General features: G+C 35.2%; 1 protein-coding gene across 3 annotated transcripts in view; it reads right to left on the reverse strand.

The window, feature by feature from the left end:
- Window positions 1-6,779, reverse strand: part of LOC111046027 (protein gustavus) — a 150,950-nt gene extending 144,171 nt beyond the window's left edge. The window contains exon 1 of one of the 3 annotated variants that reach the window (XM_039422957.1): window positions 6,558-6,779. The gene's annotated coding sequence lies outside the window, so the exon portion shown is untranslated. The remainder of the gene's footprint in view (window positions 1-6,557) is intronic. The other 2 variants (XM_039422962.1, XM_039422926.1) reach the window with 2 other exon arrangements.
- Between the last annotated feature and the right edge of the window lie 2,087 nt (window positions 6,780-8,866).

Here is an 8,866-nt window from a genome sequence, read left to right on the forward strand (position 1 = left end):
GTTTTCATAAATTAGGATACCTTGAGTTTTCTGGAAAGCAATACTTCTTTTCCTATGGCAGTAGGGAAAGGGAAGAAAAGGAGACAAGTAGTCTAATCTTGAGAAGCTCCTAAAATGAAACGTTCCAAGTTGCTAAAAATCATCAAATGCAACTGATAATGAAGATATTGGGGCGATAGTGATCAGTTAAATGTGCATGACATGCAATGCGATAATCCAATAGTTGGCCAGCAAGCTGTGAAGCATGCAGGCGCAATACTTCAATACTTGCATGTGACGCTGCACGCTGCAGGCTAATTATATAATTATGGAAGCTATCTCAAATATCAATCACTTGAATGCGATGGGGTCGCGGGTCGGGACCGCGCTTTGTTATTCAATAATTAGTTTACTTTGTCCGCATTAAATCAAAACTCTGGCGTACCACTGTTTGCAAACAAAACTTACTGCCCAAAACAAGCAACACAGTTATATCAATCAATCACAGATTCAATTATTATTAATTGCCAGGAGTAATAGTGGAGAGCTTGCTTGGAAATGGCATGTTGGCGGAAACTAGAACATTGAATGCTTAGAAATAATCTATCAATCATTTACAGATCAATATTGAGCAGTAAATTATAATTGAGAACCTCCAAATCAAATTTGATTCAACAAATCATCTTTTTCACACATCTAATTTCAACAAGATTTTTTTCTGGAAAGGTCATATTTACAAAAAATAATTTATTGATGCATAAAAATTGAAATTCAGAAATACTACTCAACAAATAAAATAAGTTGGAAAATTATTTTTAGGAAACTAATTTTGCGCATTCATAATATGCAATACTGTAGTGACTAGTCGACCAGTAACGGAGCTTTTAATATTATATATATGGTATCTTGATGATAATTATTATCAGATTTTCTAGATATTTGAAGGAAAAACTCAACTGATAAATATTTATTTGATAACTGAGAAACCAATCCCAAGTCAAGAGTAGGTTTTTATTTTGATCCCAACTAGTGCTGAAGCTAATACATATTGATTAAGAATCAACGAACATTCTGAATATCGGCTTCCTCCACTATTAAAACCGCCACTAATTTGCATTCAGCAAGGATCAACATCAAACTAATGACATTGAATTCTTTAATGGTTTATCTTGCCATTAATAACAGCCACACCAAGTGCCAAATGACAGTCTGCCAAATACTTAGGAAGTGAGTCAAAATGAGACATTGAGTCTTTTCCCCAGTTATAATAGTTCAATTACTCTGAAACAAGGTAATTTGGGGTATTTTGGATACTCGTTTAGTTTTTAAAACCTAGACTGATTATAATATAGTGTTTTCGTTGATTTACACTGTACCATTAATATAAAATAGACGTTACAAAAGTGGTCTGTAACCAGCTGCCAACAACCACTATTCATCTACATTGGTACATTGAATGAATTGCAATGTCATTAGCTTGCTGCACAAGCTTCACAGCTTGCTGTGAATCAATTGGTAGCCTACAATGGAACTGTGCAACCCGATTTAGAATGATAGTTTATTCTAGTACCACTACACTACGTTGTTCTACAAGCTGAAAAAACTGTAACTTAGTATTTCCCCTCAGTTCCCTGTAATTTGCCATTTAAAAATTTCAATTCTCATTATAATTTGGGAGAAGAATAGTTTTGGGCCGAGCATGTTTTTCTATCCTAATCATATTTATATGATATGTTATTGTATTCACAAATGTATGCACATGGAGCGGAGTCTCCACCAACGTTCTTTCGTTGCCAGAAAATAACTGCCAAGGTTTGAAGGAGATAGAGGTTTACTTGGTCCGGAGAGGAGAACCATAACAACAGAGTGGCATTACAGTTCACTTGCAGTGTAAGAAGTTGCTCTGACCCCTTGATGCAACTGGTTCATGACCATGAAGTTGCTGGGGTTGGGGTTTTCCTCTATAAGACAGCACAGTAAGCCTGATAGTCTGGATTTTGATGGTAGAATGAAAGAAATCACTCAACTTCCCCAACTAAGGGCTAAGATGAAGGCTGCTGAATGTAAGCTACTTCCTCAGTAGCATAAAGAAAGTCCTTGCATGGTTTATTCTTTAAGGTGCAGGTCCTTGATCCTTGGGGTGTCCTTATGCGCGCCTCTCCACTAGGAAATACTGAATTTTATTGCATCTAACGGGTGATTCAGATAGAAAATGATTTTAGAAACTTATATAATTTGCAAAATCTCAATTTGAGGATAATGAAGTCAGTGATGATGGTTAAACCTTAGAAAGTAGGTGTTATCGAAATAAAAGGTGCATTGTTATGTGGTGTACTTTAAAATCGTAGGTATGAGATAAAGCAGGAGAGTCTACCTGATCTCAAGTTGTAGAGGTATTTTGAATTATACATTTAGATGGTGATAGTCTGAAGATGTTTTTGATCAAAAACAAAAAATAATCAAAATTGATTTTTCTTAAAATCCAATCATTGTTGTAAAATTGTAACTCAGTAGGCATACTTATTAAAGATAGAAGGCTCCGAATGATTATTTCATTTCAAATTTTATTAAGCTATCTAAAAAAAGGCGAGGGTGGATTTTTCTGTTCAATGGCTGGATTTGGCGGAAATATCTAAAAAGTGAAAATGAAAATAGAATACGAGGTTTTAGGGGTATTATCTGGCACAAGGAAATTTTGGATGAAAAAATTGGTTCTGGCCTTCTCTTTCAAACAATCATGTATTTCAGAATCAGAACTACAATATATATCGCAAGTACCAATACACAGGAAAGGTGTCCTACTAAAAGGAAAACTTGGAATAGTGAAATTATAAATAATTTCAAAGAGAATTCAATGCTCTACAAACCTACGATATAATAATAATAAAGCTTTATTTACATTAATTACATGAACAAAAGCCTCTCTTAACGAGGTATTTGAGGTTGACAGTCCTTGATTAATTAATTACAATCATAAAAATCTGTTTACAAAATATATTTACAATCATAATTTCTTTATTATTTTAGCCCATAATTGCCTATTTCTGGCCGTAGTCGCCCATGCATGGCCCACTCTCTGGCACAACTCGTCCCTCCATCTGGTCGGTGGCCGTCCTCGTCTCCTGGTCCTGTCCATCGGTACCCACTCCGTGCAAATCCTTGTCCATCGATCTTCAGGCAGTCTCGCTACGTGTCCGGCCCACTTCCATTTCATTACATGAGCCTCTTTTTGCAAGTACTTCACCTTTACTTTCCTTAATATATCCCTGTTTGTAACTCTTTGTACTTGCTTCAGGCCAAGAATACTTCTCAACATTTTAGTTTGCGTCGTCTCCAGCTTCTTATCTTGATTTTCTGTGAGTGCCCAGGTCTGCGCTCCATATAGTATTGCAGGGTATACGCACATTGATAGAGTTCTCGCTTTTAGATTGTTGGAATAGTTTCCCTTAAATATTCTTTTCAAAGCCCAATACTTTTTCCATCCTTTGTCAATCCTGTGTTTCACTTCCTTTGCCGCTCTATTCGTGAATGATAGAATCTGACCCAGATACTCATATTCCTCCACATACTCAATACTTCCGCAGCCTACTTGCACACTTATTCTTTCTGCATTGGTCATTATTCTTGTCTTCTGTGCATTTAGATGGAGACCCATCGCTTCACTAGCACCAACTAATTCCTCTATCATTCCCTTCATCTCTATAGCGCTGCTTGCTATGATCATAACATCATCTGCAAATCGGAGATTCGTGAGCTCTTGGCCGTTAATCCGAAGCCCTCTGCCTTCCCACTCCAATCTGCGAAATATATACTCCAAACAACAATTGAATATAACCGGGGACAGTGGACAACCCTGCTTGAGTCCTTTCTCTATTTTAATATTTCTCCCTCTTCTCTCAAGCTCGACATATACCTCCGTGTTCTCGTATAAACTTCTAATAACATTTATATATTCTCTATCTATTCCCGTTTCTCTTAGTGCATCCCACATCCTACAATGATTAAGACTGTCAAACGCTTTATGGAAATCGATTAGACCCAGGTATATCGGTATACTATATTCTGTGCACTTCTCAATAATCTGATTCGCAGCCTGTAAATGATCAGTTGTAGAGTAGCCGGGTCTGAATCCTGCCTGCTCAGTTGGATGGTTTTCATATACTTTATTTATTATCCTGTTTTTTATGATTGAGGCAAATATCTTATATATAACTGAGGAGAGAGTAATCGGTCTGTAGTTTTTAATATCAAACCTTGATCCTTTTTTAAACAGTATTATGATCTTGTTTGTTTTCCAATCACTGGGTATAACCTTTTCCTTTAGAATCTTGTTGAATAGTATAGTGAGTGGTTTTATGAGTTTCTCCATTCCTGTTATTATTGCTTCACATGTGACTCCATCCTTTCCCGGTGCTTTTCCTTTTTAAGATTTTTAATGGCATGTCTTATTTCATCTTCCAATATACTTAATCCTAAAAAAATTGTAACTCAGTAGGCATACTTATTAAAGATAGAAGGCTCCGAATGAGTATTTCATTTCAAATTTTATTAAGCTATCTAAAAAAATGTGAGGGTGGATTTTTCTGTTCAATGGCTGGATTTGGCGGAAATACCTAAAAAGTGAAAATGAAAATAGAATACGAGGTTTTAGGGGTATTATCTGGCACAAGGAAATTTTGGATGAAAAAATTGGTTCTGGCCTTCTCTTTCAAACAATCATGTATTTCAGAATCAGAACTACAATATATATCGCAAGTACCAATACACAGGAAAGGTGTCCTACTAAAAGGAAAACTTGGAATAGTGAAATAATAAATAATTTCAAAGAGAATTCAATGCTCTACAAACCTACGATAAACATCAGTTTAATTATGATACATTGTTGGAGAGTTATAAGCCCTGAAAGAGCAAAACATTGAACAAAAACCTGTTATTTTAACAATTACACACCTTCAAGAGCGAATATCTCGGGAACTGTTAGGGAATATCAAAAAATTCCACTGAACAAAAAGTGTAGAGAATTTATCAAGCTTCATTTTTGAATAGTTAGTTATACCGGTTGAACGCATTGTTCTCAAGATATGAGCGTGGAAGCAAAATGCTGAAAAATGCAACTTTTAAACCACCCTCATCCCCTTAGCACATGAGTTAGGAATGGGGACTTTTGATATGTTCTCCTCCTAACTAGTCTCAACAAAGCTGCAAAATTAAAAATTTTGTTTAGAACATTCCCTCCAATTGGTCCATTATTTCTAAAATGGAGATTTCACACTCAACACTAAAGCTGCTGCAAAAGGTGTAATTTGTAAAAGCGTGAAATTATACATCAAATTGAAGAGAATTTAATGCTCTAAAAGCTAATAATCAACATTGATTTTCTCCGTCGTTTTTTAAAAAGTTATAAGAGGTAAAATAGAAAAAAGTTGGTGTCAAACGTGTTTTTCTTTTCGAAATATCACACCTTCAAGAGCGGATATCTCGAAAACTAGAGGAGATATAACAAAGTTATACATACCTATAATATTTTAGGAAATTATATATGCTTTAATTTGTTATATGAGAGTCAAGTCCTTAGGATACATAGTGTTTGAGTTTTATGCGTGAAACCAAAAAATGGTACCTTTAAACCACCCCCACCCCCTTAGCACAGGGGGTAGGGGTGGGTACTTTTGATATGTTTACCTCCTTACTAAGTTACACTAAACAGAACTATAGGGTCAAAAATTGTCTTCCCAACTTTTCCCTCTATAACCTTTCCTTGACTGGACTAATATAATAGCCATTCATTTTCATGTTCGTGTTTCGGATGGACACGTTAATCGACGGTCCCGGCTGCCTAAAAAGCAGTCGGTAGGTCATGTCAGAGGCCCTGAAATCTCTTACACCAGACCTGTTATCTATTAGGCTATTGTGTATTAAAAGTTCTTAAAGAAAAATACCGTACCTACTGTTGTGAAGCAAAAGCTATAGTAGTTTGGTGTCAAACGTGTTTTTCTTTTCGAAAATATCACAACTTCAAGAGCGGATATCTCGAAAACTAGAGGAGATAATTATAAAAAAGTTATACCTATAATATTTTAGGAAATTATATATGCTTTAATTTGTTATATGAGAGTCAAGTCCTTAGGATACATATAACCAGTACATTAATATATAACCAGTACATTAACCAATACATTATAACCAGTGTTATAAAATTTGACAGTACCGTACCGTAGCCTGTTAACAACTTGCTATCCAACTATCCATGTTTTTGGAAATTTAGCTTAACATTATACAAGATTAGAATAAAATAACAGTAGAATATCCGCTGAATGCGTCAAGGAATAAGGAATATAAAATAGACATAAAGTTAATTACTGTATCAAAAACATTTCTGCTTATCAGTCATCTCTCAGCAGCTTGACATGATAAACCTGACTTTTCGAAAATGATTTGAAAAATACCGTTGGCTGGAACATATAATATGAGAAATTGCATTATTATTGTTTGTCAGAGACCGCTAGTAAACAATTATTTGATTACAAATGAGATTTACGATTTATATTTTGTCAGTGTGCACTTTGCAGCAAACTGACCTTGATTGGGAATCCAGGGCGCTTCTTTATCCACGACAATAATTCTTCTGACAAACGAAAACTTGCACATCCCAACTTCAGTTCATTGCACAATCACTATTCTAAGCATTTTATCTCACAAATCAATTGCACATTAACGCATGAATAAAACACAAATAAATAAGACAGCAATGACAGAAAATGGCCGGCTGCAGCAGTCACATAGCTCGGTACAAAACTGAAGTAATCGCCGCTAGAGCTCAGCACCTTCTGATGGAGGTATTTTCAAAATAGTCATTAGACTATCATGTTTTGAAGTTATCTTCAAAAAGTAAGTTTCATGAATTTGATTCAATAAAAAAAGAGATTATCAGTAAATAAGTCGTACATTCAATTTGTTGTCAGTTGATTTAGTAAAATATTCTTGAACAATGTCATTATTTCAGCTCATCTTCCATGCATAGGCCTGCCATAGCCTGATTTTTTTTTGAGAATGACTTGAAACAAAATCGTCAAATTAAAAAAAAATTTAAAGGAAATTAATTTCATTTGAAGTAAACGGATGCATGGATTGATTTTTTTTAATTTAATTTTAGGGTACTATTAAGTAGGCTACCCTAACTTAGGTATTATGGCCTATTCATCGGTAACCTACCACTCTTTTAAATCCATGTCCGGCCTTGGCACTGTATAGATGATGTAATTAAAACCCCTATAGTTAACAATCCTGTAATGGAATATCAATTGACCTGTCGACCTCTCAGAAGCACTTATTTAGGTAGTGAGATTTTTTACTATAAAGTCAGCACCTGCAACATTGGCTTGCTATCCTCAGGTCATCAGGACTATCTCAGCCATGACAGACTATCCTAGTCTGTCATCAGGAAAAGCAGATGTCTCTATCCTTTTCCAACTCCGAACCATTGCCAAATCATTCCATTACGTACCATACGACTCTTTTTGAGAGCCATCTAAAACTTTTTAAAGAGCCCCCCCATTATCAAACCCATATTCTGTGTAGTTAATATATGGCTGTAAAAAAGAGCATGCGCAGTCACCAGATAAATCATCTCAAGTACAATGTTCACAACTTCGGAATTAGGTAATTTCTAATTTTAGATTCTATTTCAATTTACATACCACATTTGCTTGATGGTCCCAAGACAGTGAAGAGTAGTGTGAAAGCTATGCATGCAATGATATGATGAGACCTCTTCAATCCATGAAATATAGAAATGTAAAGTAAATCATAAAGGGAGCAAATAAAGAGAATGAAGAGGGTAAAACTAAGTTAGGTAGGTAAGTTTTGCGCTTTCCTAATTTTGACACATCAAACACTAACTTGTTAGTTGGGGTTAATGACGACCACTTCTCTATTGCACAACTAAGATTATCAGTGTCACTCAACCCCACTGGAGTGGGTAATATTTCTGTTAAATTCAATCACAAGTTCGCGAAAAGTAGTTCACCAACTCAGCTTTACACCGTACCAAGAATAGACAGTGGGACAAGTCTATTCTTATTGACAGAGTGTGGGGGGCACTTCAGAGTGGAGATCTATCGTCCTATAGTGTGAGAAAATTACTTTTTTTATTATCATCAAAATGATTACTGAATTACAGTTGATGCAATCAGAATGACAAATGTCTTCTGAGAATAGCGAGAAACTTTGTCACGAACTCCTTTCAATATTTGCCCAATAAAATGTCAATGTTCATTTATCTTACCGGTCGGCCTGCCGCCTGCAGCATAAAAATTAACAATTCGTGTATTGCAATAAAATTTTGGCCACCCGCTAGACAGCAAAGTAAGCTAGGTATACTATACACTATAGTAGTCACATGCATGTAATCCTAGGCAAAGTATAGATTTCTCCTGCTTCTTCTATGATTTTCATCCTAACTTCAACTATTATAAACTAATTCAACTTGAATAGTACACATCGTTCAACTTGGTTCACCTCAATAAGACTTGGAAATTTCAGTATAAGGTACTCCTTGCCTGCTGAAGATGGGACTCAGCATCCTAAAACGCGTACAGACTAGTAGGTTGCAAGGTCTATTGCAAGAGAACAAAGTTGACCATTAAGTTCAATTTTTCCTGTATTCAAGGACTATATTTTAATGAATTAATCTTCATACGAGACTAGTGTCGAGAAAAATAAGAATTATTTGTAGTCGAAATTAATAATAATTTCCCCAATTGACAATAAATTGCAACCAGAGGAGTTTATTTACAAAACATATACATAATTATTATATAATATACAGATAAAAGTTTCTAATAATAAACTTAGTCCTAATTATGATACCCCACTATAATAATATGAG

The sequence above is a fragment of the Nilaparvata lugens genome, chromosome 1, assembly GCF_014356525.2.
Source record: "Nilaparvata lugens isolate BPH chromosome 1, ASM1435652v1, whole genome shotgun sequence".
Lineage (NCBI taxonomy): Eukaryota > Metazoa > Arthropoda > Insecta > Hemiptera > Delphacidae > Nilaparvata > Nilaparvata lugens.